The 26,705-nt window shown below is 45.4% G+C and overlaps 1 long non-coding RNA gene across 1 annotated transcript in view; it reads left to right on the top strand.

Moving 5' to 3' along the window:
- Nucleotides 1–865: 865 nt before the first annotated feature.
- The window catches only part of LOC137344375 (uncharacterized), a 142,332-nt gene continuing 116,492 nt past the window's right edge, over nucleotides 866–26,705 (top strand). The window contains exons 1-2 of the long non-coding RNA XR_010968341.1: nucleotides 866–1,360; nucleotides 1,644–1,838. This is a non-coding gene — a long non-coding RNA (uncharacterized lncRNA). The remainder of the gene's footprint in view (nucleotides 1,361–1,643; nucleotides 1,839–26,705) is intronic.

Genomic DNA, 26,705 nt, shown 5'->3' on the forward strand with positions numbered 1-26,705 from the left:
ACATCAAGTCCTGTTCACCAGTCACCCCTGTGCTCACTGACCTATGCTAGCTCCCGGTCCCCCAAATTAAAATTCTTATCATGTACAAATGGCCTCGTCCCTCTCTATCTCTGTAACCTCCTCCCGTCCTACAACCCTCCCAGAACCTCTGTGTACCTCAAACTCTGGCCTCTTGTGCATTTCCAAGCTCTAGAATTTCCACCCTAAACCGCTCTGCCCCTCCAGCTCTCTCTCCTCCTTAAAACCCGCCTCTGTGACCAAGCTTTCAGTCACCTGTCCGAGTATCTCCTTCTTTGGCTCGGTGTCAATTTTTGTCTGATTACGCTCCTGTGACGCACCTTGGAATGTTCTGCTACACTAAAGACATTATAGAAATGTGAGTTGTTTCAGGTGTTGTTGGAGGGATAAAGAGAAGTTGTTGTGGGGTCAACACTTGGAGGGAGGGAGGGAGGGAGGAGGACAGATCATTTTTAAAACTACTCATAAATAATTTATGACAAATAACTTTGAGAGGAAATGAGACTGTTTCTCTCAAAATGGGCCCTTGTTCCTCCTACAGCCAGGTGAGGGCTCCCTCTCTGTTAGCAATGATCTTTGCTCCAGAGTTGCTGTAGATGGGATTCATGCACTTGTCTGGGTCTCCCACTCCTTAGATGGCGCCTTTATTGGGAGGTTGAATCTCCAGGGCTTACAACGAGCTTTTCCCACCAATCCAATGGAGTTCTTTGGTTGGGGAAAAAAAAAAGTTTCCAAAAGCCTGACGTCAGGGGTAGTGTCACTTTAAAGATGTGGGAGTGGTCACAATTTCCCTTCTCCAATTTCAGGGATCGCCAACAAATGGAGGACCTATTGAGAAAATAGACCGCGATCCAGCAGGGGGAAAGGCACGAATGCTGATTCCAGACCTGACCCTCAAACAACCCTCACACCCCTCCTGCCCCACTAACACACTGCACCGGTCGGAAGTCCCAGCACAAAAACACTCACCAAAAAAAAAAAGGACCAACAGTTGGATCTTGCCGGTGGAAACGGCTAAAACTGGTGGCGTTTCGGGCTGGGAGGCTGACGAAGTTCTCCACACAAAGTTGCTTGGCTCCTCCTCTTGTGTTCTTCTGGAGCGAGATTGATTTCATACCAAATCTCATTCTTGGAATTCCACTCCGCTGTCAACTTCGGGAAATATAGAAAAAAAAAATCCATCTCCAACCAACAAGTTTCATATTAATTTTTTTTAAAATATTTTATTTTTCCCTTTTTTGGGGGGAAACCTTTAAGCCACTGCTCGCCGTCTAGGAGGGGGGTTTTCTCCCCCTCTCTCTCTCTCCTTGTTTATATAACACGGGCACTTTTTTTTGAGGAGGTGAGTCTTTTGTCAATTTCATTTGGGTCAATTTCACCGCGGAATCCGCGCCGTTGAAATCGGCGCAGGGAGGGAGCGAGCGAGAGGTCTGAACAAATCTTTGTCATGTTTTACATTTTTTTAAAGGCGAACTTCCGCAGGAAAAAGAGAGTTGGGGAATAAGAAAAATGATTCATGTGTGGAGGTGTTTGATGCTCGTTTGTTGGGGTTGTTTTTTTTCTCCCTTTCTCCTTCTGGTTGGATTTAACCATGTTTTTTTTTTCTCTCTCTCTCTCACACGCAGCTGCGGAAAGTTTTCCAAAAGTTTTTTTTTTCGGACACCAGAAACTTTTTGTTGTTGTTCTTTCCAAACCGAAGATTTGTTACCTGGAAAAAAAAAAGAGAAAGCTCGCATTGGTCTGGAGGTCAGGTGGATAACTATAGGAGATCGGAGGTTATTTTCCACCCGGTTTTTTTTTGTTTGGGAGGTTTTACAAGGGTAAGTGAAAACTCTTCTTGAGTCGGCGATGATTTATTTCCAACGCTGCAGCAATTGAAATTGTGTGTTGTTTTTTTTTGGAAAAAGCATTTTTAATCTCCCTCCCTCTCTCATTGGCGTTCGTTTCATTTATTATTCATCGTGTTACTTCGCCTATCTGTGCCTAAACAGCTTGCGTTTTAAATCTTTTATGGATGACCGGTTTTAAGCCAAATCAAGTGTCATCTGTGGGACTGGGAGCAACAGGGAGATGAGAGAATGGCCGCTCTATTCTAAATATAGTCTCTCCTCCTGATACCCACTCGGGACACTTCAGAGGCAATAATAACAGCCAGATATCCGATTTCCTTTTCCCTGGGCCTATTTCTCTCTCGAACTCATGGCAATTCTCTTTTTAAAAGGCAGTTGTGTCCTGATACTGTAGTCTTCTTTGGAATCTGTATCTCTCTCTCTCCCCTCTCCCCCAATGTAAAGGTTTTGTATTTTGGCGGTAGTGATTTAGCCAGTTGTGCTGTTTACTTTAGAGTTGTTTTTTGAATTGCGAATCCGCTCCCGAGTTATTTCCTAATGATATCGCGGGTCGTTCAGTCTGAAAGTGCTGTGGAGTTTGGTACAAAAGTTTGAACAAGAACTTGCATTTATATAGCACCTGTCGTGTCCCACAGCGCTGCACAGTTAGTTCCTTTGAAGTGCAGTGACTTTAGTTATGTATGCAATGTAACAAAACTATCAGTTTAACATTGTTTACTGTATTATACACACACATAATGGACGTCAGGGATTTCAAGGCTGGAACCTGATTTCAGGGCTAGTGTGACAGCGAAATCTTCTGAGCTTGATTTTGCCCCTTGTGGTTTATGATGTGCGAATATCATGCGAATATCATGCTGTATCTGTTTCTTGAGCTGTGCTGATTTAATCAATTACACACTGGTTGCAGTAAATCCCTGATATTAAAGGTGGGATGAATGCTACAGGAATGGCCCTCGCTGGGATTGACCCCCTGCCCTTTTTTTTGTGAATGTCCTTCTGTATGGTGGGCACAATGCAGGCATGAATGGGGCTAAAATTTCCCCCGCCCCAAGCAAACCACAATGTATCAATAAGTTTCCCCTTCGGAGGCAAACATGGATTTTCTCCTCACCAACTCTCTGTATAAAGCCCACGGCCTTCCAAGACTTGAATCCCACTCCCATATCTGGTGAGGCTCATCCAGCACCTCTCTCTCTCTCTCACACTCCTGGACAGGATACAAGAATAGCTGCCCGTCTGACAGATTATCCCTCTCTCCATCACCATGCTGATAGTTGATTACTTCACAATGCAGAGGCAAACAGACCCTGCGAGCGAGTGAGGACTAAGCTAGGCATTCAAAGCATTACCAGTCAATATTTTTCAATCATCAATGTTGCATTGCAGCCATCGTACTCCCAGACACCTTGTAGATCTTTGTAAACTGAGAATTCTCAGAGAAGGGCCCAAGTGCACAGAGCAGGGCACCATCTGAAGAGTGAAATCAGAAAGCATTTTTTCCCACACACAGTAGTGGAAATCTGGAACTCTTGATATTTGCAAGACTGAGATGGATAGATTTTTGTTAGGAGAGGGTATCAAGAGATCTGGAGCAAGGGTGTTGAGGTCTGATTGAATGAATGGCGGAGCAGGCTTGAGGGGCTGAATGGCCTACTCCTGTTCCTATGATCAAAGTAGGGGAGGAGACGAGGAGAAATGATTTAGGTGATGTGAAGCTTCGGATTTAAAAGCCTGCCGGTTTTAGGAGGAAGGGAAGGCTGAGGGAGATAAAGAGCTCTGTAGTTTTGAGCTAGAGGAGACAGTCTGATGAGTCATCATGATTACAACAGTGAGCATGCAGGGAGAAGAAAGAGTGTAAAATGGCACATTCGTAGCTGAGGAGTAACATGGAATGAAAGCTCAGTGGTGATACATTGACCACAGCAGTGGTGGAAATGTTGAGAGAAACAGAGCTTGGAGGTGAGCTGCTCTTTGCTTTATTTTTTAACAACGATGGTTAAAAAATGATAGTGACTTTAATGCTTAGATTAACCTGCTGCAAGTTAATCATTATTCATGGGTGTTTCTGTGGGAATTTTGGCAGGGAATGAAAGGGCGATTATATTTTTGTAAAGAGGAAGCACTTTATTTTGAATGTTTAGTTTAGCCTTGTAATTCATTCTCAGGTACCCGTTTGTTTCTGCAGTATCAAAGTAATCAATCATGCTGAACAAAAAAAAAATACTCCAATAGATCTGTCATCCTGTAAGTGAATTGGAGCTTGCCATTATTTAGAAGGATTACTGTATTAAACCAGCTGTTCAAAGTGATCGCCACTGGACCACAGGCCAAGCATCGTTACTGGGAAGGTGTGGTATCTAAGTGACCATTCTTCATGTGGGAGCCTGGATGGTAAATTTCAGGAGGGTATTGACTCTGAATGAAGCTTGGCATCCCAGTGAAGTCTGATCTAGAGACTCCTAGAATCTTACAGTACAGAAGGAGGCCATTCAGCCCATCATGCATGTGCTGGCTCTTTGAAAGAGCTATCCAATTAGTCCCACTTCCCTGCTCTCCCTATAGCCCTGCAAATATTTCTGCCTCAAGTATTTATCCAATTCCCTTTTGAAAGTTACTATTGAATCTGCTTCCACCGCCCTTTCAGGCAGCGCATTCCAGATCATAACAACTCGCTGCATTTAAAAAAAAATTCTTCTCATCTCCCCTTCTTTTGCCAATTATCTTCAATCTGTGTCCTCTGGTTACCGACCCTCCTGCCCTGATACAGATGTTGATGAGAGCAGGAGAGAAGATGAGGTAAATCGGGAAGTGGTGATTAGGTGATGACAAGCTTGAGGTTTAAGAATTTACCAATCCCAGTAGAGGTCACTAGATAGCAAATGGGAGTAGGGAGACTTTTGCTCTGTCCCAGTTTCGCTCAGGGGTGCTGAGGACAATTGGAGCTCCCCGAATGCTGCCCCAGCTTAGATCAGCTACCTCAAAACAGTGCAGGGGGCCAAACCTGGGACTTTCCTGGTCGGTATGGCTCGCTTCCACACCAAGCCAGCTATTTACCAATGAGCCATCGAAGAGCCCTTTGCAGGTGCCTTGAACAGACACGTACCAGACAAGGTGGCATTTTTCCGAGGTTGAGTATTCCTCAGATTTTGTGTTTTATTGACTGACATAATCCAAAAACCATCCACTGCAGCTCGCAATTGGTTGTGTGATGTGGGATTTTGATTTTGTTTTGGGTCTTGGCTCCTTAGTGCTGTGCCCCTTTCCTAGGCTGCTGGGCTAGGAGAACCTGGTCCCATCTGCGTGTGTGTCTTAACTTATTTTAATTCTGTAGCTCATTGGTAACCACAGTGTACTCACTTGTCTTCATCCTGTGGGATTGCAGTAAAATCCTGTGAATTATTCTGTTCCAACACTGTGTGTGCACTCATTCATTCCAATGAGACTCAAGATTGACAAATCTCCAGGACCTGATGGTTTCCACTCCAAGATATTAAAAGAAGTCAGTGAGGAAATTGTAGATGCTGTAGTCATGATCTTCCAAAACTCTCTTGATTCAGGAATTGTCACATGGCAATTTTCCAACTCCACTATTTAAGAAGGGTAAGAGAGAAAAATGGGAAATTATAGGCCTATTTATAGACTATAGGTCTTACGTCTGTTGTAGGGAAGTTACTAGAATCTATTATTAGGGACAGAGTGACTGAGCACTTGGACAAATATGAACTGATCAGAGAGAGTCAGCATGGATTTGTAAAGGGTAAGTCATGACTAACTAACCCTAGTTGAATTTTTTGAGGACATAACTAACGTAGATAGAGGAGTGTCTATGGATGTTATTTATATGGACTTCCAGAAGGCATTCGATAAGGTTCCACATAAGAGACTGTTAACAAAAATGAGAGCGCGTGGAATTGGAGGCAACCTATCGACATGGGTAGGGAATTGGTTAGAAGGTAGGAGACAGAGAGTAGGGATAATGGGTATGTACTCAAATTGGCAGGATGTAACTAGTGGTGACCCCCAGGGCTCTGTACTGGGGCCACAGCTTTACACTATATTTATAAATGACTTAGATGAAGGAACAGAGAGCCGTATATCCATGTTTGCTGATGTCACCAAGTTAGGTGGGACAATAAATAATGTAGATGGGAGCAGAAAGTTGCAAAGGGACATTGAGAGATTAAATGAATAGGCAAAACAGGCTGTGGAGTTCAGTGTGGAGAAGTGTGAGGTCATCCTCTTTGGATCTAAGAGAGATCAGAGTACTTTCTTAATTGCAAGAAGTACAGAGATTTAGGGGCCCAAGTATAAAAATCAGTAAAAGCTAGTGGACAGGTACAAAAAAAAGGCTAATGGAATGTTGGCCTTTATGTCAAGAAGGCTGGAATACAAAGGGTTGGAAGTTATCTCACAGCTGTACAGAGCTCTGTTTAGACTGTATTTAGAGCACTACATTCAGTTCGGAGCGCCATACCTCAGGAAGGATATAGTGGCCTTGGAGGGGATGCAGCGCAGATTCACCAGAGTGATACCGGTACTAAAAAGGTTAAAATATGAAGACAGGTTGCTTAGACTAGGCTTGTATTCCCTTGCGTATAGAAGATTTAGCGGGGATCTAATTGTGGTGTTTAAGATGATTAAAGGATTTGATAGGGTAGATAGAGAGAAACTATCTCCTCTGGTGGGAGAGTCCAGAACAAGGGGACATAACCTTAAAATTAGAGCCAGGCCATTCAGGGGTGATGTCAGGAAGCACTTCTTCACACAAAGGGGAGTGGAAATCTGGAACTCTCTCCCTCGAAAAGCTGCTAAAGCTAGGTGAATTGCAAATTTCAATACTGAGATTGATAGATTTTTGTTAGACACGAGTATTAAGGGATATGGAACCAAGGTGAGTAAATGGAGTTAAGATACAGATTGTCCATGATCTAATTGAATGGCGGAACAGGCTCGAGGGGCTGAATGGTCTCCTCCTGTTCTTGTGCACACGTTCACATTCAAGCATGGTATGAATGTGAAACCTGACCGGCTTTTATTTCCACCAATCTGTGAGTGCTTATAACATCTCGCTGTATGATGGAATCCTTGCCTGACATGTGACTTTGTCTGCTCCCCACATGATCCCTGAGCAGTGCCTCACGGTTAAGTCCCTTTAAGTGTGCTGAAGCTGACTTTATCTGATCGAATAACAAAGCAGAGATAGTTAATAAACCTGGTCGGAGCCGAGGACAGGGTCAGGCTCAGCTGTGGTGCTCTCTATGGTCTAACAACCTGCTGACACGCACTGCCTTGGCTCATACGCGGAGATTGGCTGGATGAGACACTGAAAGGTGAGCAAGATCCCATCTCATCATAACCCTTCAAAGAGTTAGTGCCTTCAGGAGAAGGGAAGGGGGAGCAAATTGATGGAAAGAGAAGGGGGCAAATATGGGGAGGTGGGGGGTGGAGGAGAAATGCACAACCTGGTAGGAATTAATTAATTGTTATTTATGGGTGTTTCTGTGGGAATTTTGGCAGGGAATGAAAGGGTGATTGTATCTTTATAAAGAGGAAGCACTTTATTTTTAATAAAGTTCCCCTAAATCAGAAGGCATGTGTTAGTTCAGTTTATAAATAAATAAAAAAGCAGGTTGGATAACTTGCTTTATTTTGCATGGAACGGAGAGTGGAATATTTTCCATGGCCTGTGACGCTGCCGCCTCGGCCGCCAGTAGACTAATAGGATGGACCCGCAAAGCCTTGGACATGAGTGTTCTACCCTTCAGCTTCTCTCCACACCTCTAATTTTCTCCATCTCTCCTGAAGCCGACGTGCAGTCCCACCAGTATCTGAGCCTGGTGGTCCACGCTTCATGCACTAACCTAGACGGTGAGTGTCAACATAGCTATTCGGCCTTGGGGGACATTGTGGATGGACCCACCTTGCCCCCGCCCGATGTCCACATGTGCCCTTGCAGTGGGTGTTACTGGGTGATCACAAGTGGGATGATGATGCCACTTGTACAACTGAGAAAATTCATCCTCTGGATGTGGGCATCGCTGGCGAGGCTGGCATTTGTTCCCATCCCTAGCTTCTCTTGAGAAGGTGGTGGTGAGCCGCCACCTTGAACCACTGCAGTCCATGAGGTGAAGGTGCTCCCACAGTGCACAATATGTCCCAGTCGGGATGGTGTGTGACTTGGTGTCCCATTTGAGATCAGCTAACTGACCAGGGATTTAAATCTGGGATCTTCATGGATTGTACGGCCTCTGTCCACACTGGGCAGTGCAATCACCAAGTCAGCCGACAGAGCCCAATGGTCTATTTACAAACCACAGCATGTCCGAATATTTGTTCTCCATTTCCAACCCCGCCCTCGCTGGGAAGGATGGGATGGTGTGGCCGACAGACATTGCTTTCGCCCAATGGGCATGCTTCAGCGATGAGTAGGGAGCCTTCCCCACCCTCGGGGACCCAGATTGGCAGAAACACTCGGGGGAAGTAAGGAATTGGGAATATTGGTGGAGGCTGGGATTGAGTCGTGCCCTCTACTTGAGATTCTTGTAGGCTGGTGCTGCTGGGTTACCCCTAGTTAGAATATCCCAAGTTTTTTTTTGATTCCTTGTGAATGTTCAGTTCCATCCCAAGCCCAGTCATGGTGGCTTGAGCTGGAGCAGGGGACTGTGCAACTCGGACTTTTTTTTCTCCCACCCACCATTTCCATGTGCTGTGGGAGTGCTGCGCTGTTGGAGGTGCTGTCTTTTGGATGAGACGTTAAACCGAGGGGCCCCGTCTGTCGAAATAGTGCCGTGGGATCTTTTACGTCCATCTGAGGGCAAAGAGCGGGGAAGTTCTCCCCGGTGTCCTGGAAAATATTTATCCCTCAATCAACACCACTTAAAAACAGATTATCTGGTCATTATCTCGTTGCTGTTTGTGGGAGCTTGATGTGCACAAATTGGCTGCCGCGTTTCCAATGTTACAACAGTCAATACACTTCAGATGTACTTCATTGGCAGTAAAGCACTTCGGGACATCATGAAAGGAGCTATAGAAATCTAGGTCGGTCTTCTTTCCCTTAACTACCACGTCTATAGCTGAATCTGGACAAGCACAGAGAAAGAGGGAACGAATATACTGCGGGTGTGTGGTGCTAAGTACACCCCCCGCCCTCGCTCTTACTGTTAATTCCATCTACGCATATTTGGGAAACCAAACAAAAAGCTTCAGGGTTTAAGAGAGAAAACTGTTATATTGTAGAATGAAGTTAAACTCCAATTATGTGATAACTCACTTAAATTCCTTTAATCTAATTTTTAATTTCCTTTTGATTTATTAATTAACTTTTATACTTTTTGGAATTTTTAAAATGATGTTTATATTGTTTATAAATTGATATTACATATCAGTGGTGAAGGAAGTGGCCCTCAGGTACTGCAATCTTCAAAGATGGGCTCAATTTTTCTCTCCTGAAAGATGTCTCATTAAATCTTCACACACTGTAATGTATCGTAAATATTGCCTTTACCCCTCACACACTGTGAGGTTCTGTAAATACTGCCTTTACCCCTCACACACTGTGAGGTTCTGTAAATATTGCCTTTACCCCTCACACACTGAGGGGTTCTGTAAATACTGCCTTTACCCCTCACACACTGTGAGGTTCTGTAAATACTGCCTTTACCCCTCACACACTGAGGGGTTCTGTAAATATTGCCTTTACCCCTCACACACTGTGAGGTTCTGTAAATAGTGCCTTTACCCCTCACACACTGTAATGTATCGTAAATACTGCCTTTACCCCTCACACACTGTGAGGTTCTGTAAATAGTGCCTTTACCCCTCACACACTGTGAGGTTCTGTAAATATTGCCTTTACCCCTCACACACTGTGAGGTTCTGTAAATACTGCCTTTACCCCTCACACACTCTAAGGTTTTGTAAATGCTGAATTTCAGCCTCATGTACTGAGGGAGGGAATGTAAATGGTTCAGATAGACCGTGAGGGGCCTGCGGGAGGCTGATTATAGACCACTTGCCCAAAGCTGGAGAAGCAGGAAAGAGCTGGTCCGTTTCACAAGCTGCAAGATTCTCTTTAAACAAAGCGAAAAAACAAAAAAAATCCACCTTGGGCAGTGGGAAAAATTGATAAGCATCTGGTTAGATCTCCAGCGAGGCATGTATATATTAATATTGATTTGAGGAACCAGATGAAAGAATAAATCTCGGCTAATCTGCAGTTTGAATCTGGGTGTTTGGGCTTTCAATTGTTTCCTGAACACATCGGAGTGCGGAAGCTGCAGGAAGTGATAGAGTGGTTACTCAGAGTTCAGCACAGACTCTGGCTGAGGCTCCTTGGCTTCAGAACAAGATTTACTCCATTTAAAAAAAAAACCTCTGAACTAAGGCACCAAATCCCACGCTTGCAATATAGCCCCCCCCATCTCAAGTCTCTCCTTATCTGTTGAAGCATATGTTTTAGCAAGACTCTAATATTTGAACAATATTTACAGTTAAAATAATTTGTTAAAACTCTCTGGCCCTTCGCTTTGTGTCGTGAATTTATTTGTAACTTATGGTTATTCCCTTTTTGAGTGGTCTTAAAGGGGCACCATCTGCATGGAGAAGTCTTTGGCAAACCTTAGTCTCTATTTGTTTACATGCATGTAACTAAACTGAGCGCAATGTGTCAGTGTTTCACTGTGTCCCTCCTCCCTGGGCACAGGTCAAGGCCACTGGTTTGCAATTTCCAGCTGAATCACGGAGTGTGATCCCCAAACTATCGAAGATCTTGGAATCCCCTTTAATGAATTTGATCCAACGCTGTAAACGCACGCCCTGATATGAAGAGCACACTGCGCCGATATTCTTCATGGTGCCTGGGGGAAGGGGGAATCAGACCCTTCCCAGGCGCTGTGGAGAAGAGCGAGGATGGGCACCCCTTAGTTTGGGGGGTTCTGCCCCCTTTACGTTGCTATGGGAACTTTCCCCAGTCTGCTGGTCCTGGGCCTCCACTTAGAACAGATGCAAGGCCAGGGCAACCTCCTGTTTTGGGTTGTGTTGCCGGCCCTCCCACCTCACTCTCCCCTCTGCCTCAGAAGGGCGCCCTTTTTCTGTGGAGCGCCCGAAGATGCAGGCGGGGGCTCCTCGTGCCTGGGGCCACCGTTAATCGGAGCGTCTGGGAGAGACAGGCCAGGGGGGCTGTGAAGAAACCACCCCCTCTTTCAGTTGCAGGCTCCCAGTGGATTGGCAGGGCCTCCTGACTGCTCATCTCCAACAGCAACCAGAACGCGCCAAAGCTGCTGGCCAGTCCTGCGGCTGTGTCCTGGCCCTCATTTCCTGGTGGATGGGCCTGTGCTGGGGGTGCAGCCAGTCCCTGATGACCCCACCCACCACATTCAGGGGGCTCTGAAACCTGGATAGATGGAGCACACTTCAAGTTCAAGGTCAGGGGAGGGGGGGGTGAATATCAGGGTCAAAAGATCTTCTCCTTCCCCAATATTTAAAAAATAAGTGGGGGAGGAGGCAGAGAACTAGTTGGTGCAGTGGGTTAGACACTGGACTTGTACGTCTGGGGCTGGAGTTGAAATCCAAACCAGACTGATGGGATGAATAAGGGTCCTTCATAAAATGAGTCTGGGAGATCTCGATCCAGTTCTTAGTGAGCAGCACAAAACCGCCCTTGATTTGGTGCTGAATTGGCCATGTCGCTCGGAATGGCTGTGTGGCAAACGGACAAGCATCGCACTGATGTGGGTGGGGGTGGGCACTTTGCTGAGGTCGGGGAGACAGCTCACTGTTGAGGTCTTGTGGGGAGTTCCACGTTTACCCTGCGAACCCCCTCACATTCAGATCATCTGACTGCAAAAAATGTCTTCGAAAGAGTGTCAGAAAATTTATAGCACACAAGGAGGCCATTTGACCCATCGTGTCCGTGCTGGCTGAGAAACGAGCCACCCAGTCTAATCTCTCTTTCCCGCATATGGTCTGTAGCCCTGCAGGTCACGGCTCTTCAGGTGCACATCCAGGTATTTTTTTTAATGAGTTGAGGGTTTCTGCCTCTACCACCCTCTCAGGCAGTGAGTTCCAGACCCCCACCACCCTCTGGGTGAAAAAACTTTTCCTCATTTCTGCTCTAATCGTTCTACCAATCACTTTACATCTATGCCCCCTGGTTATTGACCCCTCCGCTAAGGGAAGTAGGTCCTTCCTATCCACTCTGTCTAGACCCCTCATAATTTTGTACACCTCAATCAAATCACCCCTCAGCCTCCTCTGTTCCAAAGAAAACAACCCCAGCCTATCCAATCATTCCTCATAGCTAAAATTCTCCAGTCCTGGCAACATTGAGTCTTTGGGAAGTTAAAACAGTTACGTTTACAATGACCTCATTCTGTTTCTTTGTTGAAGACAATTTATTAGTGAAGGTGAGGTGACCCTTTTTAAAAGTACAAAATGTAGGAAGCAGTATGGGACTGTGGGACATTGAGTGATTTTCGCAGTCCCCCTCTTCATGACACCAATAGCTTTCTCCCCCCACAAAACTACTGCTCAGGTTGGGAGGGGTTCTGGTTCATGGGGGTGTGGGGATATCTGGGGACATTCTTGCCACTTGGGCTGTCATATCCTGTACCCTTTCTCTCACAGTTAGCGACTGAGCCTGCTGCACTGCCCAGCCACTGCAGCGCTGCCAGCTACTGACCCTCAGCTCCCTGGAGAATCTGCCCATCCGTGCTCACAATCTTCTTTCTGTCAACTGTTTTGTTGTCCAGTTCTAGCAGAGTCTTTCACTTCTCAGGAAACCAGTTCCATTTACTGCCAATCTCCAGATCTCGCTCTCCTGTTTTCTCCACTCCCCTCCTGGAGGCAGTGATTCCTCCCTAGCCTGGGGGCACTGAGGCCAATTAGAACACTCCTAGTGCCACACTGGCTGACAACAATTAACGATCTCAACACAGGCGAGGAATTGAAGCTGAGGGTTTCCTGGCTTGGATGACTCACTTCCACCCCCAAGCTGTGCCCTGACCTCAGCTAGTGACCATTAGGGAGCGATAGTTTCCAGGTGTGTTGTCTAAGAGGGGGAAGAGGTTGGTTGGAGGAAGTTGAGTAAAAGAACTGGGTTCAGTCGGAGCTGACTGATCACAAGGGCTGTTTAAAGATGGTTTCTCCATGAAGGGTTTACGTTCCAGTGCCTGGTTCCCCTGAAGGTTTTAAGAGCTGTGGATGTTTCCATGTTGGACGTTAATTCAGAAGTAGCACATGTGTACAGTTGTACACATGGGATACATGAAAGACAGACTTGTATTTATATAGCTCCTTACACAATCTCAGGACGTCCCAAAGTGCTTTACAGCCAATGAAGTGCTTTTGAATTGTAGACACTGTTGTAATGTAGGAAACGCGGCCTCCAATTTGTGCACAGCAAGATCCCACAAACAGCAATGTGATAATGACCAGATAATCTATTTTTAGTGATGTTGGTTGAGGGGTAAATATTGCACCAGGGAGAACTCCCCGCCTCTTCTTGGAATGGAACTATTTCTTTTACGTCCACCTGAGAAACAGAGGCCCCGTCTGCCCTAACATCTCAGCCAAGAGATGGCACCTTCGACGGTGCAGCAATCCCTCAGTACTGCACTGGAATGTCAACCTTGATTTGGTGCTCAAGTTTCTGGAGTGGGACTTGAACCCACCGCCTTCTGACTCCGAGGCGAGTGCGCTACCACTGAGCCATGGCCATATATGTTGGTTACTGCAGGACCGACAGGCACTGGAGCTGCATGCCGTCTCGCCATCGATATTATTTAGGTTTGTGGTCTTTACAAAGATGTTGCCTGGCTGAGTACCAGTTCACTTCTCCCTTCAGTGTCCTGTCCTCTCCTCCCCTCTCCTGTAGGCCCTGCTTCTTGCTGGGATTCAGTTCCACAGGCCTCACTGAATGGCCTGTTTCTGTGTTGTACATTCTCTGTAATTCTTTGTAATTTGTTTTTTTTAATGTTGCAGAGAGTGGCAGTAGGGGTTTAGAGAAGGAGTTGCAGAGAGTAGGGGCAGATGGCCGTGTTAATGGTGGGGCGAAGGGTGAGGGGACTGAGTCAGAGATCTAAGGCCGGAGGAGGCCGTAGGGATAGGGTGAAGGCGCGGCCATGGAAGGATTTGAAGATGAGGATAAAGAGTTTAATATGTTGGGGGCACTGGGAGCCGTTGTAGGCCAGTGAGGACATGGGGGATGGGCAAGTGGGACTTCGCGAGGAGACAGGTGGCTGCGTTTTGGACACGTTGGAGTTTGTGGAGGGCGGAGGCCAGAAAGGAAGAGGCAGTGGAATAATCAAGTCTAGAGGTGGGAAGAACACGGACCGGGGTTTCGGCTGAGGTAGGTGCGGAGGTGAGCAATGTCGAACAGGATTTTGGTGATGGACAGGATGTGGAGTTTCAAGCTCAGCTCTGGGACCAACAAGAAGACAAGGTGTAACACGGTCTGGTTCAGTCTGAGTGAGCAACAACTAATCACTTGGGCCAGATGACTTGATAGAAATCACCAGTGAATTTAGATATACTACAGTGGGGGATTAAAGCATGTCCCAGTTCACTTAGTGTGGTTGGGACCAAATGGAATGTTGTATTACCTGTTGGTGATATAGCACCACCAGTGTGAGGTGGTGTATTTTGGAAGGAGGAACAAGGAGGCTACATACTCCATGGAAAATAAGAGTCTGAATGTGCTGGAGGAGAAAAGGGATTTAGGGGTACAGATTCTCAAATCATTAAAAGTAGCAATGCAGGTTAACAAGGCCATTTAAAAAAAAATCCAATAAGGAATTCAGGAGAAACTTCTTTGTCCAGAGAATGGTTAGAATGTGAAACTCGCTACCACAAGGAGTAGTTGAAGCAAATAGCTTAGATGCATTTAAGGGGAAGCTAGATAAACACATGATGTGAGGGAGCAGGAATATTTTTAGCCCTGGCAGGAAACGTTGAAAATGGCCAGAATATTAAATAATGTTCACAACGTGGAAACATTTAGTTTTACAGCAGCTCTGTGAAAGTCTTCATTTAAGTGCATGCATGTGTGTGTTTGTTTGTTTGTTGGAGGTCACCCAGCTGTGAAAGGTTGTTAAACAAATCCAGTCCTTGCTGTGGGACCTTGCCTGTGCAATGGGCATTTAAAACCATAGAGCAAATGCCATTGTGGAGCTCCCCTGATGGCTCAATTGGTAAGGGCTGCGTGTAACTTGCTCACGGAGAGCAGGAGGGTCCCAGGGTTGGATCCCCGTTCTTTGCTGAGCTAGTGGATCTCAGTAGGAGGCGCTACAATTGTCCTCTGCTCTCCTGGCGACAGAGAGGGGTGGCACATTGAGGGTTCCCCACAGCCTCTTGAGTCAGAAGGTCATTGGTTCAAGTCCCACTCCAGAGACTAGAGCACACAATCTAGGCTGATACTCCAGTGCCAGTACTGAGGGGGTGCTGCACTGTCGGAGGTGCCGTCTTTTAGATGAGGCATCAAACTGAGGCCCCATCTGCCCCCTCAGGTGGACGTAAAGGATCCCACGGCACTGCAAAGAAGAATTCTCCCCTGTCCTGGCCAACATTTATCCCTTAACCAACATCACTAAAACAGATTCTCTAGTCTTGTATCTCATTGCTGTTTGTGGGATCTTGCTGTGCGCATTTTGGCTCCCGCGCTTCCTACATCACAACAGTGACTACACTTCAAAAGTGCTTTGTGATGCCCTCCGCAGTCCATTAGCCTGCTGCTACTCATTGTGATGGTGCGCACAAGTCAATCTCTTCAGGAGAGGAGGAAGAAATAAAATGGTATTTTAAAAGAAATAAAATAAAGACTAATGTAATTAATGTAATCTGTAAGTATTAATTTTATGGTTTTTAAATCCAGTGAGATGTAAGGAAAGGCGGTATGGTTTGTCAGCTTGTGCCAAAATCCATTTTCTAATTATTCTGAATTTAGTTCAAAGAATAACACAGCACAGTAGGAGGCCATTCGGCCCATTGTGTCTGTGCCAGCTCTTTGAAAGAGCTACCAATTAGTCTCACTTCCCTGCTCTTTTCCCCATAGCCCTGCAAATTTCTCCTTTTCAACTATATATCCATATGTATCTCTGTGAAAATTGGGTCGAGTTGGCATAAATAATCTGTCTGTTTAAGATTTGTGAGTTATTTAAATTAGTAACATCTTGACTTCATATAGTTACCCCTCGCTGGTGTCCCTCATTCCACCTTTCAGAAACTGCAGTTGATCCAGACTCTGCTGTCTTAGTCCCCTGGCCCATCTCCCCCATGCTCCAGTAAATCCACTGTAAGCCTCTTGCTTCTTTTTGATTCCCCCTGTGGCCCACCCTGCCCTATTTCGGAAATCTCGGAAATCTCCAGCATGAGTGCTAACTTGACCTGTTCATTCCTCTGACTGCATTACCCTTTGACTCCCAACTCTGCTTCTCCACTGGCGGCCGATCCTTCTGCTGTTATATCTCTGGCCACCAGAATTCTCTTCCTGAACCATTTTACCTTGCTCTCTCATCCCCTCCTTTAAAAGCTTCTTCAAAATCTACCTCTTCAATTGTGCCTTTGGTCTTCTTCCTCCTCCCTTCTCAACAATTGGACAATATTCCCACTTGGCTGGCCAGGCCTGATTGCCAAGCTGAGAGGCAAGGACATTTTCCAGCTAGAATGAAGAGGGGAGTTGGGTGGGTGGGTGGGCCGGGGGGAGGATTAAAAACGTGTAATTTTGATCAGTGCCAACCAAACTTTCAACGTCCCTTTTTTCGATTGTTTCCTTTTAAAAAGATTGTGGGCCTTTAGTGAGCGTATCTGTTTCGTGTGTGCACACAGCTTGCAAAATGAATCCCATAAATCAGTACACAGAACTCAAAACGGTGCAGATTTTGAATATCCCTGAAGAGAGACACTGATCTTGGATTTGCAGGAATCTTTACTTGCGTAATTTATTCACAAAAGCTAGAAGCAGTTACATACGAACATACGAATTAAAAGCAGGGGTAGGCCTTTCGGCCCCTCGAGCCTGCTCTACCATTTGATAAGAGCATGGCTGATCTGATTGTGACCTCAACCCTACTTTCCCCTCTACCTACTATAACCTTTGACTCCCTTGTTAATCAGGAATCTATCTAACTCAGCCTTAAAAATATTCAATGACCCTGCCTCCACCGCTCTCTGGGGAAGGGAGTTCCACAGACTCACGACCCTCTGAGAGAAAAAATTTCTCCTCATCTCCGTCTTAAATGGGAGACCCCTTGTTTTTAAACTGTGGCCTCTAGTTCTAGTCTCTCCCACAGGGGGAAACATCCCCTCAGCATCTACCCCTTCCAGTAGTTGAATTCCGTCCTACCATGGCCAGCTGGGCCTTTGAATAAAGGCGGAGGGGCAGACCTGTTGTTAAACGCCAGCTGTTATTTTCTACCAGAACCAGCAAGTGCTTGGCTATAATGTATCAGTGTATTTGATCTGATTAAACTCTCTGCCTTCATGGTATCCTGGGGGTGGTTTGCTTAAATTTGAACGTGTGCGTTTAAACCAGTGGAGACCTTTTAGGTATTTGATAATTAAAGGTACCTAACTGTGAGGGGCCTGAGGATTCACTGTTAAACCATGAAATAGGGGAAACACTCGGTTCCCCTCCTGTGTCCCCCGCCCCCGGTCAGTCCCAACATGATGCGGGAAGGAGATTGAGGGAATATTTTTTAAAAATCTTTGCATTTATATAGTGCCTTTCACGACCTCCCAAAGCGCTTTACAGCCAATGAAGAACTTTTGACGTGTAGTCACTGTTGTAATGTAGGAATCGCACCAGCCAATTCATGCACAGCAAGATCCCACAAACAGCAATGTGATAATGACCAGAAAACCTGTTTTTTTTTTATTGATGTTGGTTGAGGGTTAAATATTGGCCGGGACCCCAGGGAGAGCTCCCCAGCTCCTATTCGAATAGTGCTGTGGGATCTTTTACGTTGACCTGAGAGGGCAGACGGAGCCTCGGTTTAACGTCTCATCCGAGAGACGGCACCTCCGACAGTGCAGCACTGCACCGGAGTGTGAGCCTAGATTTTGTGCTCAAGTTTCTGGAGTGGAGCTCGAACCCACAACCTACTGAATCAGAGGCGAGAGTACAGGCTTACGCCTAGGCTATACAGTCATACAGAAAGTGCAGGGGCCTCAGGCTTGTTTGAACTTAAACTTTGGGGAACCCAATGTTCCTTCACTTATGGAGAGGAAGATTGGAACAAGAATTTACGGGAATTTCCTTTCTTCCTTGCTGAGAAATTGGGCATGATGCTGGATGCATTGGTTACTAAACCTGATCAATAGTTCATATGGTGTCACAGTGAGAGAGGGGCAGAATCAACGTTTCAAACATTGCTCTTTGTTCTTAAATCCACCTAATGGTCTAACATGGGGCTGGTACACAATCCAGGGTGGGGGAGTCTCTGAGGATTGTGTTGGGCAGGGGGGGTAGGGACACCCTGCGGGGGGTGGTGGGTTGGATCGGGGGTAGATCGTCGGGGTGGGGGGGTGGGAATATTTGTATGTGGGTGGGGGGATTTGCGCACGTGGGGATTGTGTGTGGGTGGGGTGGGGATTGTCTGGGGATTCTGTGTGGGGGGTGTGATTGGCTGGGTATTGTGTGTAGGGGGAGGGTGGGGACTGTCTGGCAAATCTATTGCCAACAGATTTGATGAAGCAGTCTGTAAATCAGCCCCTTTAACGTAGCCTCTCCCGGTGGCCCCTCCTCTTTTCAGAAGAAATGTCCACACACAACTTGGCCCTTGGGTCATTTGACCCAGTGGATGAAAAAAAAATCCTATTTTGGAAATTTAAATAGTCGGGAATGTGATTGCATCTTCCCTGAGGAATTGCAGTTAACTCTCGGAGGACTGGTGTTGCTCATTTTCACACAGTGCAGTTGCTGAGCCGTGTTGCATGTTTCCGGGAATGGTGACTGTCAACAGGAATTCCATGTTTAGTGGTGATCGTTCCATTTCTCCCCCCCCCCCCCCCCCCCCCCAGATATCTTCTCGCCCTTCCTGTTTCCCCCCCCCCCGCCCACTTCCCTTCCGAAGGCTGCGACTTGTGCTGCGTGTAGTTTCCTGGGCGCACTGGATGCCGCCTTGTATTGGTCTCAGCTGCCCAATCTTCATTTGGGTGTCCGCAGGCTATTCAGCTTTAGGCAGCAGCACGGTCCGGTTTGAATTTTGTTCTCGCCCGACATCCATATTCCATCGGAAGGGGGCAGTGATCAGGGGCAGGAAACCTGGCAGATTTCCTGTTCCCTTGTCTGGGAATACTGAGGCCAACTTAATACCCCAACTGCTGAGATTGGGGATGAAACATGGGAGGGACCTTCTGGACTGTGTGGTTTAGTTCTATACTAGCGGTACCTTTAGGGGAGCTTGGAGCCTGAGAGCTAGTGAATGTGTAAGACACAGTTTCCTGGTTTGATGTGTTAATGGGTAGGTATGGTTATATTGTGCTGTTGACTAATGGCAGTGTACCAATGTTGTCTTTTAATGCACATCATGCCCAGCCTTCTTGTCATATTAGATATATCCATCTTCCCTCTACACAGCATATAGACTGTCCTACTTCCTGGACCACTTCCTGCTTTCTGCACCCTCACTGTGTTGAAATCAAAACTATTCTAATCCATTCTTAAAACTCTGGAACTCTGTACCTCTCTGTCTTCCCTTCCTTGAGATGGATTTGAACCCAGGTCCCAAAATTGAATATACGGTGTTCCAGGAACATAGGATTAGGAGTAGGCCATTCAGCCCCTCGAGCCTGTTCCGCCATTCAGTTAGATCATGGCTGATCTGTATCTTAACTCCATTTACCTGCTTTGGATTCCGTAACCTTTAACTAACAAAAATCTATCAATCTCTAACCCACTCGTTTTCTGCTCCCTTTGTTCCCCCCCTTCCCATCCTCATCACCTTCATCCTCCTTCTCATCCTTGTCCTCTCCCCAAACACCCGATTACCTCAGATTTAATATTTATAAAGCAGCAAACTGAAGAGATTGGGAAACCAATGTGCAAGTAATATCTTTTTTTTTAAAAAAAAGGCTTTAGCCTTAAATGAGCTCAAGATGTGCCTATTCCTCACAATTAGATTTTGTGGCCTTAAGGAAACAGGCTGAGCTAAACAGGGCTCCATGCTAGCAGTAGAATAATACACTGTGCATTAAGAAAGAAGATAGAAAGAACTTGTATTTATAAAGTGCCTTTCACGACTTCAGGATGTCCCAATGAAGTGTAGTCGCCGTTGTAATGTAGGAAATGCGGCAGCCAATATGCGCACAGCAAGATCCCACAAACAGCAACGTGATAATGACCAGATAATCTGTTTTTACGGTGATGTTGGTTGAGGGATAAATTTTGGCCTGGATACTGGGGAGAACTCCACACTATTATGTGTCTGTCCTATTAAAACTTACTTCATTTTAGCTGTTCAGTACTAGGAGCTGTTTATGTTTGTTTATCTCTGGTGTCTTACCTATGGGCCGGTTTGAGTTGGTAATAGGTTAGTTAATTAATTGATTAAGTACGTGGTGTTTTATTTCTTGGGCAGTTAGGCTATTGTGTAAGTTAAGAGATAATAAGTTTGAGCTGATCAGGAAGAGATTAATGCTGAGCTGTGAGAGACCAGTGGAGTGCAAAAGACCAGGAAAGTAGGGTTGAGCCTGAGAGTACTGTAAGTACTGAAATTTTTAGTCATTTATTTTACTTTTAGGAATGGGCAATAAATCCCAACAATGCACACATTCTGCGAATGTATCAAAAAAAAAAGACTGGGGATTTTGAATGGTATGTTGTCTGCCAGGTGCCAGGGTAAGGGATATCGGCGAGTGGGTATAAAAGATTTTGGAGGGGGAAGGACAACAGCCACCAGTCGTGGTTTGTGTCGAATCAGTAACGTAGGAAAAAATGGAATTGGGTGCTGCAAAAGGACTTTCAACAACTAGAAAGAAAGAACTTGCATTTATATAGCACCTTTCACATCCTCAGGACGTCCCAAAGCATTTTACAGCCAATTATGAACTTTTGAAGTGTAGTCACTGTTGTAATGTAGGAAATGCAGCAGCCAACCTGTGCACAGCAAGGTCCCACAAACAGCAATGTGATAATGACCAGATCATCTGTTTTAATGATGTCGGTTGAGCGCTAAATGTTGGTCAGGACACCAGGAAAAATTCCACTGCTCTTCTTCTAAATAGTGCCATGGGATCTCTTATGCCCACCTGAGAGGGGCAGACGGGGCTTCGGTTTAACGTCTCATTCGAAAGACGTACCTCCAATAGTGCAGTACTCCCTCAGTACTGCACCGGAGTGTCAGCCTAGATTATGTGCTCAAGTCTCTGGACTGGGGCTGAAACCCATAATCTTCTGAGTCAGAGTCGAGAGTGCTACCACTGAGCCATGGCTGACACCGTAGTTAGATTAACAAACTGGCCATTGGGGGTTGTAATCTCGGTTGCTCCTGGTTAATCAGTTAATCAGTGAAGGAATAGTAAGATTAGGGAGTTAAATGCATGGCTGGAGAGATGGCGTAGGCAGGAAGAATTGAGACCAGTTCTAGGATGGGAGTGGCTTGTACAAGATGGACAGGCTTCATCTGAACAAGGCTGGGAGACTAACAACTGCTGTGGGGGAGGGTTTAAACTAATATGATTGGGCGGGTGGGGTGGGTGGAGGAGATGATGAAGGAGCAAAAGGACCCAGGACTGTAGGATAGATAAGAGAAGAACAGATAAGGAGGAGGGAAGAAAATGAGTCACATTGTCAAACAGATACTGGGAGGTTTGAGTTGTATGTACATGAATGCGCAAAGTATTGTGAATAAAATTATTGAGAAGGAGGCCCGGAATTTGCTCTGCGCTGCTCCTGCTCCATAACTTTGCCAGAAATCCACCAGACTTCTGCCGAGGTTACAGTGGCGGATTGGGAGAGCTGCCAAGGAAACTCTGGGCTAGAGATACAAATTGCAATGGGATAGGAGGTACAATAGAATAGCATTAAGAGATGTGGCTTAGTCTGGGTTGGGCTCGGGGCATGAACATTCCTGGTCACAAATGTCAAGGCAGGATAGAGTGGGGAAAAACGGAGGAAGGGCGGCAAGTGTTAATCAAACATTCGACTATGTTGCTGGAACATGATCTAGGGGTTGGTGCAAAGGCTGAATCTACTTGGTGAGAGTTAAGGAATCGAAAATGAATTTTCACTCCGTTGGCAGTATGTTGTAGACTGCCGAATGGCGGAAGGGAAATAGAGGGGGAGATAATGTTAACCTATTAGAGAAAAATACAAGGACAATCTGGTCATTATTATCCAATGACAGATGTAAGAGTAATGCAAGCGGCAAAGAAAGGGAGATGTTTCTACAATATGTCTGGCATTGCTTTCTGGATTAGTATGTCTTTGGTCCAATGTGGAAAGAGGGAGTGCTGGATCTACTTTTAGCAACTGAAGTGGGGCAGGTAGGTGGTATGAGGGTAGGGGAACATCGAGGAGACAGCAACCATAACACAGTTACGATATAAAAATTGAAAAGGAGAGGGAACAAAGATTGGGGGAGGGACTAATTTTAATGAGTCATAAAGGGAATTTAGCCCAGATAAACGTGAGAGAAAAATTGGTAATGTATAGACATCGGAAAACATTTAAACAAGAGGGGGTTAGGGTACAAACTAGACATACTCTCGATATAAAGGCAAGCAAAAGCTGAGTCTCTTGGATGGGTAGAGAAATTGAAAGTAAAATGAGACATCTAACAAGTCTAGGGCTAATAGTATGTTAGGAAATCAAGTTAAGTACAGGAGGGAAGCAAGAAGTGATTAGATAGCCTTGCGGGTAACACAAAGGGAAATGGTAAAGGATTTTCTAAGTACATTAAAAAGTAAAAGAATAGTTTTTTTTAAAAAAAAGTTAGGGCCAATTAGAGGTAAGAAAAGGAATCATAGAATCATAGAAGTTTACAACATGGAAACAGGCCCTTCGGCCCAACGTGTCCATGTCGCCCAGTTTATACCACTAAGCTAGTCCCAATTGCCTGCACTTGGCCCATATCCCCTCTATACCCATCTTACCCATGTAAGACCCTGAATTTCCTTGGACCGTCTGTCACGAGGCTGTCATTACTCTGCTGGAAGTGCATCGGAAACCACGGTGAAGTTACAATGATGCAGCAGTAGAAAGTCCGAGCAAATTCCGGGCCAAAATCTTCTGATGGACTGGAAGAGATACTAAATGAGTACTTGGCCTTGCATTTTACCGGAGAGGGTGGTAATGGGAATGAAAGGGTACACGAGGAGGAGGAGATGTGATGGCTGTAGAGAAGGAAGTCAGGAGTGTGGTTACCTGTGAAGAGGATTCTAAGTGACTACAGCAGGTCAGACAGGTTAGTAGATTGAGCAGATAGAGGTCAAATGAAATTTAATGGTAAAAAGAATAAGGAAATAACATATACCCTAAATGGTTAAAATTTAAAAGGAGTAGTGACACTCAGGGGGTTCAGATATAAGAAAGACTTGCATTTATATAGCGCCTTTCACAACCTCAGGACGTTCCAAAATGCTTTACAGACAGTTAAGTATTTTTGAAGTGCAGTCACTGTTGTAATATAGGAAATGCGGTAGCCAATTTGCACACAGCAAGGTCTCACAAACGGCAATCCGATAATGACCAGATAATCTGTTTTTAAAGATATTGATTGGTGGATAAATATTGGCCAGGACACACAGAACTCCCCTGTTCTTTGTCGAAGCAGTGCTATGGGATCTTTTACGCCTGGCTGAGAGGGCAGACAGGGCCTCGATTTAATGCCTCATCTGAAAGATGGCACCTCCGACAGTGCAGCACTCCCTCAGAGTACTGCCACTGAAGTCTCAGTCTAGATTTTGTGCTCAGAGTGGGGCTTGAACCCACAACCTTCTGACTCAGAGGTGAGAGTGCTACCGACTGCGCCACAGCTAACACTTGTTTAAACAAGTTGACACAAATGTTTAAACGTGGGAGGGAAAATTTATAATGCTGTTAAACAAATTTTACAAGGATCTTAGGTTTTATAAAAGGGGGCATAGAGAACAAAAGCAGAGAGGTAATGCTAAATCTATACTAATTGGTTAGGCCACAGTTACTTTCGGAAGGGTGTTGAGGTTGGACGCAGAAGAGATTCACTAATACGATAAAAATGAGAGGCTCCAGTTAAATGGAGAGACGATAGAGTCTGGGGCTCCTTTCGTTAGAACGTTAATAGGAAATATAATAGAGGAGTTCAAAATTATGAGAGGCTTTGATTCCATTGGTCAGTAACTAAAGGTCACAGATTGAAGATTGCCACCAAAAGGACAAAGGGAGAAGTCAGGAGAATTTTTTTTTCTCACAGAGGGTTGTTAGCACATGGAATGCCCAACTGGACACAGCGGTGGAAGAGAAATCGATAAAAGGCCGTGGATAAATATTTGAAAAAGAAAAATTTGAAAGGGCAGGGGGATGGGACTGTGTGAATAGTACTTTGAGAGTTGGCACAGGCACAATGGACCGAGTGGCTGCCTCTTGTGCGGTAAGATTTTATGTATTGGGGGGAAAATGTGCTACGGTTACACTGGTAGTGATCTGCTGGAATACTCTATCAAAGAAAACCTATGATGTGGAGATGCCGGTGATGGACTGGGGTTGACAATTGTAAACAATTTTACAACACCAAGTTATAGTCCAACGATTTTTATTTGAAATCTACAAGCTTTCGGAGGAAGGAGGAAGCCTCCGAAAGCTTGTAGATTTCAAATAAAAATCGTTGGACTATAACTTGGTGTTGTAAAATTGTTTACAAAAGAAAACCTAGGCTAATGTTTGAAAAGTAAGTGTAAGGCGTCTATAATGGCCACCTTTGGGTGGATAATGGTTGGTCAGTCAATCCATCTGTCTTGTAATGCACATGATGTCAATCTTTGAGACTGAGAAGTAGGATTGCCAATTCTGGTTGGACGAATCCCAGGAATTTTCATCATATGACCGCCCGCCCCCAACTGCCCCGCCCCTACTCTCCCACCATTGGTCGCCTGACATGTCCATCCTCGTGGAGCACCGCCTTCCTGCCGCCAATTAGAAAGCCAACAGACTCTTCGTTACCCAACTGGATGATTCTTGACTGTCAGTTAAACAGCCTTTTTTAACCATCTGCCAATATTTCTATAACTAATAAACAAAAACGTTCAAAGAAAATGAAAAAAATCTGCAATTTTTTTTTAATGACCCTTGGATTTTTCCACCTGTTACTTGCACCAGTGTCCGGGAGATTAATCTTTAATTCCATGAGACTCCGAGACAATCCTGGAGGGTTGGCAACTCTACTGAAAAGCCTCACCTTACTTGGCCACTCTGGGGCTGGCAGTCTTTGAAGGACTTTAGTGAAGTTACTTCAAAACTCTTTGTTTTCCATTGGGAGTCCGTTTGACCTATGACCCCTGACCCTTATTGAAACTGCGATAGAGAATGTTGGTGTTAAAAGGTGTTAACACTCTGACTTTTCCCCAGTGGCTCTTCAGTACCTGTTGATTTTACAAGTATTCAGATTTCTAGTTCAGTTTTACGTCGACCGATTGGCCTGAAGAGATTTGTATTTTGCTATCTTCTGGTGAAATTCCTCCCCCAGCCTCCATTTGTTTATGTTATGGGGGAGTGTAGAACATACTATTTACTGTTCCAGTTTTGAACATAATGTGCCACCTTCACACACTCCAGCTGCTTCTTTTTATGTGAAGTGTTGAGGGAGGAGGTTTTGGGGGGACTATTTACTTGTGAGTTGATATTGGAGAGTGGCTGCATTTCTGTAAAGATGTACTGTGGGAATGTATTCAGTGTTGCACAGATTACTTCTAATCGGGGTAAATTAGTTTATGGAGAGCCTGAGACATCTTTGCAAGCCAGTCTACTGGAGGAATGCTACAGGTTTCTTTTTGGCACTGTGTCGATGGGGTTTAATCTTTCCAATGTTGCTGTGTGAATCATCATGTGTGACTAACTGTCCCCTTCAAGTCAGTCTTAAGAGCACTCTCGCCTCTGAGTCAGAGGGTCATTGGTTCAAGTCCCACTCCAGGGGGATTATGAGCACATAATCTAGGCTGACATTCCGGTGCAGGACTGAGGGAGTGCTGCGCTGTCAGAGGTGCCATCTTTCGGATAAGACCTTAAACCGAGGCCATGTCTGCCCTCTCAGGTGGATGTATAAGATCCCGCGGCATTATTTGAAGAAGAGAAGGGGAGTTCTCTCTGATGTCCTGGACAATATTTATCCCTCGACAAAACATCATTAAGAACAGATTATCTGGTCATTAACTCATTGCTGTTTGCAGGACCTTGCTGTGCGCAAATTAGCTGCCGCGTTTCCTACATTTACAACAGTGTATACACTTCAAAAGTACTTAATTGGCTGTAAAGTCATTCGGGACATCCTGAGGATGTGAAAGGTGCTATATGAATGCAAGTTCTTTCTTTTCTGCTCGTCTGCACTCCTGAATGGAGTTTATGTGGTGATAGATGAAAGCCCTTGAAGGGAAGAATGCGAGGGCTATGATGTGGACCGATTCGGATCCCGTTTCCGCAGGTGTGTGCACTTTGCCCACTTGGATTCTCCTCAGAGGTTGTCTGTGTAAAGTGCAGGTTAAGCTACGAGCCTGTGATCGGTGGAGCTGAACTGACAGGAGTTTTAGCTCTTTAGGCTTGGCCAGGTGCTAACATTCAATAGACTTAAGGCTCGGAGTTGACTGCTGAAGGGTGGCGTGGCATCCGTTAACCCCTTCACTGTCCAAGACCTTATTTGGCAGAGCTCC

This window comes from Heptranchias perlo, chromosome 27, assembly GCF_035084215.1.
Source record: "Heptranchias perlo isolate sHepPer1 chromosome 27, sHepPer1.hap1, whole genome shotgun sequence".
Classification (NCBI taxonomy): domain Eukaryota; kingdom Metazoa; phylum Chordata; class Chondrichthyes; order Hexanchiformes; family Hexanchidae; genus Heptranchias; species Heptranchias perlo.